Source organism: Panthera pardus, unplaced genomic scaffold (genome assembly GCF_024362965.1).
Source record: "Panthera pardus isolate Hobbes unplaced genomic scaffold, ASM2436296v1 HiC_scaffold_16, whole genome shotgun sequence".
Lineage (NCBI taxonomy): Eukaryota > Metazoa > Chordata > Mammalia > Carnivora > Felidae > Panthera > Panthera pardus.
Genome location: NW_026526721.1, coordinates 124,707,742 through 124,719,788, shown reverse-complemented (window position 1 = coordinate 124,719,788; position 12,047 = coordinate 124,707,742). Strand labels below are relative to the sequence as shown.

General features: G+C 40.1%; 1 long non-coding RNA gene across 1 annotated transcript; it reads left to right on the top strand.

Annotated features, from left to right (window-relative positions):
- Positions 1-1,773: 1,773 nt before the first annotated feature.
- LOC109258257 (uncharacterized) lies at positions 1,774-9,836 on the top strand. The gene is made up of 3 exons (XR_002076262.2): positions 1,774-1,865; positions 1,986-2,168; positions 9,342-9,836. It is a non-coding gene; the product is annotated as an uncharacterized LOC109258257 (long non-coding RNA).
- Positions 9,837-12,047: the final 2,211 nt, after the last annotated feature.

Below are 12,047 nucleotides of genomic sequence, written 5' to 3'. Positions count from 1 at the left end.
ATTGCTAAGAGTTGGAGACAGGGGAGGATCCCATTCAGATCACTGGCCTGAGAGCGGGGGAGGAGGATTTCTGAGTGAATATTGAGGGCTATTGCCAGAAGAAGGTAAACTGGATACTGGGGAGACAAATACTGAAAAGTCTGGATGTTCACACCAGAGAGGGTTCTATCATTAGTGTAGGGCTGTGTATAGGGGAGGTGTTGAGTACACATGTGGTGAGCTGGACATCCGGGGTCTGTGGTTGAAAGCACAAGCATTCATAGAGCTCTTAAGATTGAATGCTGCCTTTAGAAGATTGACTGGGATGAAAAAATTCAAAAGCCCTGATAACTAGGAAACCCCATTCAAGGGAGGGAAGTCAGGATTTAGCAGGTGGAGGTATCCAGAAGAATTGTAATTCTCTTCTGCATTATTAAATTGAGAGGTTACTGGACTTCTGCATGTGTTGGACAAGAATCCGGGGCCCAGGATCTTCCAGGTCCTCTGCAAAAGGAACAGCACATTCCTCCCCACCCCAACCCAGAGCCTCCACTCCAGGAGCTTCTTCTAGCTGAGATTTCTTTGGGTCAGAGCCTTGAAGACAGAGAGTGTAGGGAGGGGTGGGCTTTGAGAGGTAAGTTTGTGATTAGCACTTTGGCCCTGGGCCAGTTGACCATAAATAGATTTTTGCAGTGCACATAACGTACTCCAGTTGCCCACACACACCTACGAGTGGATTTGCACGTGTGTGCATGTGTATACAGACACACACACGCTCACACGCACACATACACACCTCAGAAAGCAATTTTCCCCCCAGAGCATCAAGAAAGTTCCCCTTTCCACTTAAATGCTTTTCCAAATAGTCTTATTTTATTTTATTTTTTTTTATTTATTTCTCTGCCATATCCTTTTCAATCTGGAAAGTGACTTGGCCTCTTTTCCCCCATCTATTTTCTGCCTTCCCGCTATTCAGTTTAGGCATGAAACACAGAACTAGATTGAAAGCATTCAATGGCTATTCAATCGGAGAAGAAAAGAGCCCCTTGGAGCTTTATTAGATATGAAGATCCACAATAAAAATCAATTTCTGCCTCTTTATGCAGTTTAAATGACAAAGCACCCACCCATTCTGCAGCCATTGTGCCGGGGAAATGTAATTCAGTCCCCGAGCTGGGCCCAGAGCACCGCAGACTCCCTGACCTGCACTGACAGATTCCAATATGATACAGACCTTCGGAGATAATGACAGCCACTTCATCTCACTGCAAGAAAAAAGTTATCTGATATCTTTGAGGGTTAAAAGGCTATGTGGGCAGCATTTTCAATAACCCACTAAATCAGCATCTTAAAAAATACCTAAGCTTTGTTCCTTTAAAAAAAAATTTGCCCCTTACTCCTAACTCCATTTCTGAGCCCCAGATGACACTGTGACAAGTGTCTGCTGCCAAACCTATCGAGCCTTCTTCAGCACAGAGAGGGAACCTCCTAGATAATTAGTCCAAAGGAAAACAAGGTGAGAGAAATGTCTTTATTCCTCTAAGGAATACAGATCTTCAGGTGTCCAGGTCTTGAAAAAATAAATGAAATGAAACCAACTTAAAAAACAACAACAACACAACCACAAAACAAAACAACGGGGTCACAGACCTGTTATAAACAGTTTAAAATGTAACTATAAATTATAATTTCTTCCCAGTAGAAATGAACACTTTAATAGTGTCCTTTCTTCTTTAATAGAAAGAAGTTTGTGTTTGGAGAAAGTTTTAAACTGAGTTGTTGCCAAGGGAACCACTGGAAACACTGCAGCCATCCTTAGTTTCCAGGGTGGAACTGATCTGGATAGAAGCAATGGAATGAGATGTGTATTTCTCTTTTTGTTTAAGGTGAGTTTAGGATGGCTTACTTGCAGGAAAACGTGCAATGGGAAATCGGTCCTGGTGGTTCACATTCTGAGCCTGGAGAGGGACACACCAATGTGAACTTCATTCTCTTGCTCTGACCAGGGGAGGAGAAGGGTAAAGAGATGGTGAGAGAGAGAGAGAGAGAAACGGCAACTGTTTTCTGGTCCTTGGGAAGAAAGCAGAGAATGAAAGGGAAGCAGGAAGATTAAACAAAGACCGGGGAAGGACTTCTGGCTGTAAGTTGGGAAAAGCACAGGATGTCACAAAACCACCTGGTCACAGTCTGTAAGTAACATGAGGAATTAGAATGAGTCAGACCAATGAGGCACTGCTGGGGCTGCGGTGGGGAGAAGTGGAGTGGGGGTGGATTGTGGGTTCCAAGAGCTCTTTGTGACTTTAGGAATGCTTCTCACTGTCAGGGCGCAAGCTCTCTAGTTGAGAAAGTATGAGGTCTCTCCCAAACTGTCCTTAAAATCCCTTTTATTGTCCTCATAATCTATAATTTGATCCCCAAATTAGTTATTTGATATATATCATATATATTATTACATATCATACATAACTATGTATAGTTATTACCCTTCAATTTTAGATTTTAAAAATGCTTTGCAACCAACCACTCTAATAAATATTCTTTAAAAAGTGGAAAATCTCAATTTAGCTCCATATCTGGGAAAACATGACACTATTGCTCAGGCCTGTCATGGCCAATAGGTTTTGTCTTGTGTGCCAACTCAGAGTGACAGGCAGTGACTATCTGGGGCAGCGCTGTCTGATAGAAATATGGGAGACATAAAAGTGAGCCACATTGGTAATTTAAAAAAATGTGCTAAAAACACATGACATAAAATGTACCATCTTAACCATTTTAAGTGCACAGCAGGGTTAATTATATGCACCTTGTTATGCAATGGTTCTCTAGAACTTCATCTTGAAAAACTGAAACTTATGCCCATTAAACAGTATTTCCCTGTTCCCCCTCCTCTAGTCCTCAGCAGCCTCTTTTCCACTTTCTGATTCTATGATTTTTGACTATTGCAGTATTTCAGGTATCCCATGTGTGGAGTCAGTATTTGTCCCTTTGTGACTGGCTGATTTCACTTAGCATAATGTCCTCAATGTCTATGTGTGTTGTAGTGTGTGACAGGTTTCCTTCTTTTTTAGAGCTGCATATTATTCTATTTTAATGTATATAACACATTTTCTTTATCCATTCATCCCTGCATAAGCATTTGGGTTGCTTCCACATGTTGGCTGTTGTGAATAATGCTGCAGGGAACATCGGTATGCAAATATTTCTTCAAGATCCTGCTTTCAATTCTTTTGGATATATACCCAGAAGTACAATTACGGGATCATATGGTAATTCTATTTTTAATTTAACTTCCATATTGTTTTCCACTGTGTGTATACTATTTCACAGTCCCGCTAAGAGTGCACAAGGGTTCTAATTTCTCCAGATCATCTTTAATATTTGTTATTTTATGTTTTTGGGTTTTTTTTTTTGATAGTAGCCACCCTAACTAATGTGAGGTGATATCTCACTGTGGTTTTGATCCATATTTCCCTGATGATTAGAGAAGTTAAGCATCTGTTACATGCTTGTTGGCCATTTGCATGTCTTCTTTAGAGAAATATCTAATCAAGTCCTTTGCCCATTTTTTTTTTTATTTAAAAAAAATTTTTTTTAACGTTCATTTATTTTTGAGACAGAGAGAGACAGAGCATGAACGGGGGAGGGGCAGAGAGAGAGGGAGACACAGAATCGGAAGCAGGCTCCAGGCTCTGAGCCATCAGCCCAGAGTCCGACGCGGGGCTCAAACTCACAGACCGAGAGATCGTGACCTGAGCTGAAGTCGGACACTTAACCGACTGAGCCACCCAGCTGCCCCCCTTTGCCCATTTCTTAATTGGATTATTTGTTTTGTGGTGTTGACTTGTACGGGTTTTTTATATATTCTAGACATTAAACATTTTTCAGATATATAACCTGCAAATATTTTCTCTCATTCTATAGGTTGCCTTTTAACTCAATTTTTTTGCTTTGCAGAAAATTTTAAGTTTTATGTAGTCTCATTTGCCTATTTTTGCTTTTGGTGCCTGTACTTTTGGTACCATATCAAAGAAATCATTGGAAAATCCAGTGTCGTGAAGCTCTTTCCCCCTCTGTTTTCTTCTAGGAGTTTTACAGTTTCAGGTCTTCTATTTATGTCTTTACTCCATTTTGAGTTAGTTTTTGGATAGGTATAAGGTAAGGGTCCAATTTCATTCTTCTACATGTGGCTATTCAGTTTTCCCAGCACCATTTGTTAAAAAGATTATCCTTTTCCCCACTGTACAGCCTTAGTACCCTTTTCAAAGATCTTTTGACCATAAGGCTGAGGGTTTATTTCTCAAATGCAATTTTAAATTTCCTAGAAGTCATATTTTTAAAAAAGATAGATACAGATAGGATTAATCAATTATCTGTGTGTGTGTGTGTGTGTGTGTGTGTGTGTGTAGTTTAAGTCAATATATCTGAAGTCTTCAATATATAAAATTATTAAATATCTTATATATTTTTAATGAAGTTTTCAAAATGTGGTGTTTTTTTTTTACATGTAAGCACATGCAAGGGCAGACTAGCCACATTCCAAGTGCTCAATGGCCACACGTAGCTAGTGGCTACAAAACTCAACAGCACATTCATGTCTAGAGACTTGTGTTGAGAACGACTGTGAGTTTCCTTGGTCAGTCAGCAGTGTCTACAATGGATAAATTTTAGGAGAGCACCCACAGCATGTTACCATGTATTTGTCAGCATGGTTTAGGTCACAGCCAGGCCTGTGACCTCACTTTACCATAAAGTTGGGTCCTTCTGCTGAGGCGGCATCAGAAAGATCTCAGTCTTCACTGAAAAAATAATGGGTTTAAGGTCTTGGGGTATTGAAGCAGGTTTTCCTTAGCAGATGCAACTTCCTACCTTCGAGAAAAGTTTCTCTGTATTAGAAGAATTCCTTTGATGAAATGAGTTGGCTACATCATTGTGAGGACAGAGTGAACACCAACCCAGCCTTCAGTTGTATAGTTGGAAGTTCAAGTAGAAGAAAAGCAAATTGTATCCTTATTCTTGCTTACACCTCTAAATTGATCATTGTGATATCTTGTTCTAAGCTAGAGTTTTAAAGGAATACTCAGATTATCCTTGAAAAGAGGTACATCTTTAGTAACCAAAGCATCTTCCCAGGTATCTAAACCTTTATCTGAGTGTGTGACCATACAGTCTTCCTCTTTTCCAGAGGTGTCAGGGATTAATTTGTACCTGTTGTATTATAATACAGTACAGCCAGAACTATTTTTCAAAATTTGAGCAGTCATCATTACCTTCCTTGCAGGCTATTTCTTTAATCTCTTTGTCTTTGACAGAAATCATAGCATAATCTTTGACATTTTAAAATTCATCTTCCCAAGTCTAGTTTACTAGAGATAAGGATAATGTTTGTCTTCAAGTTCAAGGAGGCCAAGAGAATGAGACTGCAAGGGCAGCCAAGGTAATTTAGTAGGGTCGGCCTTTCTAGGGTTTTATACTATTTCTGGGTTATTTCTTTGAAGTTCAGTTCACATTGGGAATTACAGCATAAAGGCTAGAGCTACTGTGGTATTGATTCTTAATTTATAGAGTGGATATTCCTAGGAAAGTGAACTCGAGATTCTTCGGGTAATGACACAGTTTATTCCCTATAGAATATTTCTTGGGTCACCGTTCTTAACACTTCATGACTCTTGCTTCATTGCGTGGCCTTGAGGAAATTACCCAATCATACTAGACTCAATATAATGCAACTGAGAGAGGATATGAAAAATATTTTTTTTGTTTTTTGTTTTTATTTATTTTTGAGAGAGAGAGAATGAGAATGTGAGTGGGTAGGAGCAAAGAGAGGGAGACAGAGGATTCTGGGGCTCGAAAGCAGGGCTCAAACTCACAAACTGTGAGATCATGACCTGAGCTGAAGTCGGATGCTTAACTGACTGAGCCACCCAGGATTCCAGATATGAAGAATATTAACAAAAATGTTAGTGAGTCACTTAGAGCCTGTTGAAGAAAAATAAAAATACCAGAATGAGATACTATGTCACTAAAGATTCTCTCTTATTTGGAAGCTGAGGTTCTTGGACTGAACTGATTCCAATTTTAATATTTGGAGAGATCAAATATTTAACTTTGCCTATGTGTTCACAGAAAACTTTCTAGAAAATAAAACCCGGTTAAAAGCTCCATAATTAAATCAGGTCCTTTTAGACAAAATATTAAAGAAAGGCTGATCAAATTGCTCATACTGTTCAGAGCTGATCTCCTCCCCCTTCTGCCCCAGGTGGTACAACAAGGCCAGCTGACTTCAAGGAGTGATGAAATCAGGGAAGAGTACTTTGCCACATCTCAGGTGATCACAGCTGGCACTGGAAAGGTCTCTCAGCGTAAAGATTCCTGCTTTTACTTACCTCACATGTTGTGAGGTTAAAGAGAGAAGACATAGTTGGCAAAGTGCTGGAGCTAGAAACCCTATGTATTGATTCTGTGACAGAAATTTAATTTTGGTTGGACTGCCATTTGTCCAGCTTCAAGGAATAACTCATGGTTGGCAAAGCCAGTGATTAGTTTTGAAGTGAGCCAGTGAACATAAAGAGAAGATTTCCCTCCTTTGAGAAAGATATCACTCCTCTGTAAGAAGTGAAAAGCCACCAGGAAAAAGCCCTGGCCCTGCACCAACCAGCTTCCTGACTGTGGTCTTATAATGAACCAGTAGTTCTCAAAGTGTGGTCCCCAAACAGTGACATTAGTACAGCTTGGAAATTTGTTAAAAATATAAATTCTCAAAAGGTAACACAACAGATTTGATGACTGGTTTTCTTAGAAAGTCTTGCTTCAGTCTATGGCCATACCACCTGAACGCGCCCGATCTCGTCTGATCTCGGAAGCTAAGCAGGGTCGGGCCTGGTTAGTACCTGGATGAGAGAAAGTCTTGCTTGCAAGGATGGTCCTTGCTTACGTCTGAAAACTGGATTTCAGGAAGGCTCCTGTCACCCCCTGCTCAGGATGGTCCATTGTGCCTAAACTGTAAATAATGTCATTTATATTAAACCCCTGTTTCTGGAAGTTTGGTACACGCTAGGCAGAGAGAATGCTTATGTGACTATCCTTCAATGAAAAACCCTGGGCACTGAGTCTCTAATGAGTTTCTCTGGTAGACACCATTTTAGAAAATGCATTATCATGACTCATTGCTGGAGGAACTGAATGCATCCTGTGTGACTCCAACGGGACAGCTCTTGGAAGCTTGCATGTGATTTCCTCTAGACTTTACCCCATGTGTCTTTCCTCTTTGCTAATTTTGCTTTGTCTCCTTTTGCTGTAATAAATCTTAGCCATGAATATGAAAAAAAAATCACTTCTCAGGTCCCATCCCAGACTACTAAAACAGAAATTCTGAAGGTGGGACCCAGCTACAGTATTTTAACAATTCCCTCAGATGATTCTGATACATGCTGACATTTGAGAGCCACTGGTAAGGAGTAACGTCTGGAGCAACAGCAGTCTCCTTGACCTATGACCCCAGTTGTAAAGGCTGCACTGAGTGATGCAGAGGCTGAATCCTCATGTTTCTGAACCCAGGAATTATCTACCTTTTAACTTCTTGAATCAGTTAATAATATACTGCTTAACACTCTGTTAAGTAAAAAAACAAAATCCAAATGAATAGTAAGTTATTGCTATCACTCAGGGGTTGGCAAACTGACCCAGAGGCCAAATCTGGTCCACTCCTCATTTTTATATGGATTGTGAACTAAGAATGGTTTTTACATGTCTAAATGAGAAAAATTAAAAAGAATAATATTTTGCAACATGTGAAAACTATATAAAATTTGTATTACAGCGTCCATAAATAAAATTTTATTGGAACACATTCATTTATGTATTTTCTGTGGCTGCTTTCATGCTCCCTTGCATACATGGTTGAGTAGTTGTGATAGAGACCATGTGCCCCATGTGGCTCTTGTGAGCAGGAAGTCCACTGTTCTCCCTTCCCCAGAACTGTCCAGCAACTCTGAGGAGTAAATCTTACTTCTAATCTCTAATAGAAACTTGGGAGTCTGTCCATTGCTTCTGTCCCTGGTGGGTCCTTGTCTATTGCTGCCTTGGTTCTCTTACTAGTGCAGATACCACACAGGCCAGGACAGTGCCCTCTCTGTGTCACAAGCACATGGTTAACCTTTTATTTTCAGAGCAAAGCTGTTATGCCAGGATGGCTGGGTCCAGAGGGGCTGCCAGAACCACCTCTTTCCCCGAAACCTATAGGATCATGTATGGCCTGCTCTTCCTATCAGTTAGTTTGTCCCTAGGGATCGTAGTGTTCTTTTATTTTCCTAGTTTGTTTATTTGCTTAAGGTTTTATTTATGTATTTTTGAGAGTGAAGTGTGGGGTGCAGAGAGAAAGAATCCTAAACATGGGGCTCAAACCCATGAACCATGATATCACGACCTAAGCTGAAATCGAGTCAGACGCTTAATCTGACTGAGCCACCCAGGCACGTCTATTTTTTATTTTTAATTAAAATTATTTATTTGATTATATGTTTCACATATAATATTAGTTTCAGGTGTACAGCATAGTGATTTAACAATTATAAACATTATGAAGTGCTTACCATGATAAGTGTAGGTACCACCTGTTACCAAAGTTATTCTATTACTGACTATATTCCTTATGTTGTACTTATCATCCCCATGACTTATTTTATTTGTACCTCTTTATCCTTTTCACCTATTTTGCTCACCTCCTCCCCATCTCTGGCAATCAAGTTGGTTCTTTGTATTTATGAGTCTGTTTTTATTTTTGTCATTGGTTCATTTGTTTTTTAGATTCCATACATAAGTAAAATCATATGGTATTTGTCTTTCTCTTTCTGACTTATTTCACTCAGCATAATATCCTCTAGGTCCATCTATGTTGTTACAAATGGCAAGATTTCATTCATTTTTTTATGACTCATACTCCATTGTGTATACATACCACATCTTCTTTATCCTTTCATCTATAGATGGTCTTAGTGTCTTTTTCTGTCCATAGACTTTGATCAGAATTACTACCATCCATTATATAGATTTGCCTGGTCCTTCAGAGTTCTGGTTATCAACAGTAGGATAGATTTTGCTAAACCATGTGGAGGAACAAAGACCTTCTTTACATTTCTTCTCCCTACAGAGTAAGGGGTAAAGGCTTCCCGAGTGACTCTTATCAGAACAAAGGGAATTTGCTTTAGGGTAACTTGCTCCTCTCCAAAACATGAAATTAGCTGATACAACAGTTTCCTGTAGCACAGTAAAATTGACAGCAAATTCTTTGACACTCCTCTGATCATGAGGGGAAGTATCTACACTCCACTTGAATCCAGGTTCACTTTGTTTGCTTTGACCCACAGACTATGGCAGAAGTGACGCTGTGCCTGTCCCGAGCCCAACTTCTAAGAGGACTGTTGGGTTTGTTTCCTTACTTTGTGCCCTGAGCCACCAAGAAAGAAGCTCCACTACCCCAAGACCACCATGTTGTGAGGAAGCCCAAGCTAGCCATGTGGAAATAGAGAAGCTGATCCCCGGACAGCCCCCATTTTCTTCAGCCCCTGCCATTTGAGTCTTACAGCTGAGAGTCTGAAATCATGGAGCAGAGAGATGCTGTCCCCATTACATCTTGTTCAAATTTCTTCTCCAGAGAATCATGGGGTGTAACAATAAAGAACTGTTGTTTTAATTTACTACATTTCTAGTAGTTTGTTATAGAGCAACAGATGGTGGTGATACAACTTTACTATGATACTGAACTTTGCTGTTACCAGAGTTTAACACTTATCAGAGGGAGGCTAAAATATGCCTTGAAAAGAAATTTCCTTCAAATAAGGTCTGTACTTCAGTTAATGATGTGATACCAATACGAACATGAAATGTTAACACCAATGTGAATTTCCTAGTTTTGGTAATTGTGTGATGGTTGTATTAATTGTTAATGTTAGGCTGGATGAAGGATATAATTGAATTCTCTGAACTACTTTTTGCAGCTCCTCTTTAAGTCTAAAATTATTTCAGAATAAAAAAACAAACCAGTCTTTTTCTCTATGCCTTGTTCTCTTTTGTCTCTGAGGCTGCATCAGCGGAACACAATCTTTCTCATGGAAAACTGTCAGAGGCAGTTGTGTGTGGCTCTATTTACATCTCCCAGAAGTCTTGGCATGGCATTGCCATCATGTAGGAAATGCAGGTCTTTACATTTCTACCAGGTCTGTGTCCATCTCAGAACCCTGCGCTGAGAGCTTGAAGAGAATTTCTGAGACTTTTCTGCACCGCTCTCAGTGGCTCTGCCTAAAGGAATACTAAACAGAGATGAGAAAAATCTAAAGCAATTGGGGGTCAATTACCTTGTAAAAGGGATGAGAACCAGCATACCCACCCCCATCAGTTATGCTATCACAACTGCAGAATTCTGTGACTCTTAGAACTCTTCCTTCTTTGCTCACTTTGTTGGCATCATCCCTCATCTTAAGAAACACAACTAACCCAAAGACTCACCCTCTTCTCATATCCCACATTAAGAACTTCCAAGCCCAACCCATAAGCAGTAAAAATTGTGCCAGGGGCAGCTGGGTGGCTCAGTTGGTTGAGTGTCTGACTTCAGCTCAGGTCATGATCTCGTGGTTCATGAGTATGAACCCCACCTCAGGCCCTGTGCTGACAGCTCAGAGCCTGGAGCCTGCTCCGGAGTCTGTGTCTCCCTCTCTTTCTTCTCCTCCTCAGTTTGTGTTCTGTCTCCCGCTCTCTCAAAAATAAATAAATATATTAACAAAAATTTTTAATTGTGCACCGAGTTTTCTAATGATACACTGTTTCAGAATCTCCTGTATGTATTATTCTCTACTGCTGCAGTAGGGCAGTTAAGACTTAGTTTATCTCTTACCAGGTTTCTTTCTTTGAGGAGGGGCCTTTCCTTGCAGGGAGGGAGACTGAAATTGAAGCTTCTCTGTATAGTGATATTTTTAGGTGGGTTGCCGAGAAGGATTTTTCTCATAAAAAAATAGATTAAAAATTTGAAGCAGGAAAAAAGGCCAGATGTCATTTACTCATTTCACTTTTCATCTAAATGTGCCAAGTGCTGAGGATTCAGAGGGTAAAAAGATGTCTCTTTCTGTGACACAGAGACACATGTGTAAACACTCCAGGACAGTGATGGCCACAGGAACAGAAGAAAGCACAGAGGTCTTTGAGACACGGTTTGGGGAGCCTCACTTTGCTGAACACCATACTAGAGCCCACTTTCTTGCCCTCAGTCTGCTGCAGCCACACTGGCCTCTTTGTTCTTCTTCCAACATGCTGAGCTTGGGCACCACCTCAGGATCTTTGTACTAGCTATTCTGTCTGGAACATTCTACTCCCAGGTATTCATGCAGTTCACTCCCTCGCTTCAAGTCTCTGCTCAAAGAGCAGAGCTAAAATCTCAACTTCCCAAAGCCCTATCCCCTATCTCTTCAGACTTTGGTTTTTTTCTTAGCACACATTTTATTTGCCTTGTTTATTGATACTTTCTCTAAGCAGAATATAAACTCAATGAGCGCATAAAATTTGTGTGCTTTGTTCATTGCTGCATCCCCAGGGCCCAGAACAGAGCCTGGTTCTACTAGGTGCTCAGTTAACATTTGATGAATGAATGAATGAGACAGGAGGCCTTTTCTGACCTCCTTGTCTCTTCCTATCACTCTTACTCAGTTTTTCTTCCTAATACTTTCACCACTTTTGACAATCTCCATATTTACCTGCTATTTTTTTGTTTGCTGTCTGTCTCCCCTTTCCATGAGGACAATGATTTTGTTTTATTCATTGCTATATAACTCTGTGCCCAGAATAATGTCTGGAACTTGGTAAATGCTCAATCACATTTTTTTAAAGAATGAATTCATAAGTAAATGTACTACTAAGTGAGCAAATAAATAGAGGGCATTTGGCAACTATTTCCACCCATCCTGGCTACAACTCTGATTCCAGAGTTGTAAAGCTCAAAGACCAAGCTTCACTGAACTGTGCCTCTCTGAGGTGCTTAAGAAAAAGACAAGCTAGGAAGAGCCAATAGAAGAAGGAACCAGGAG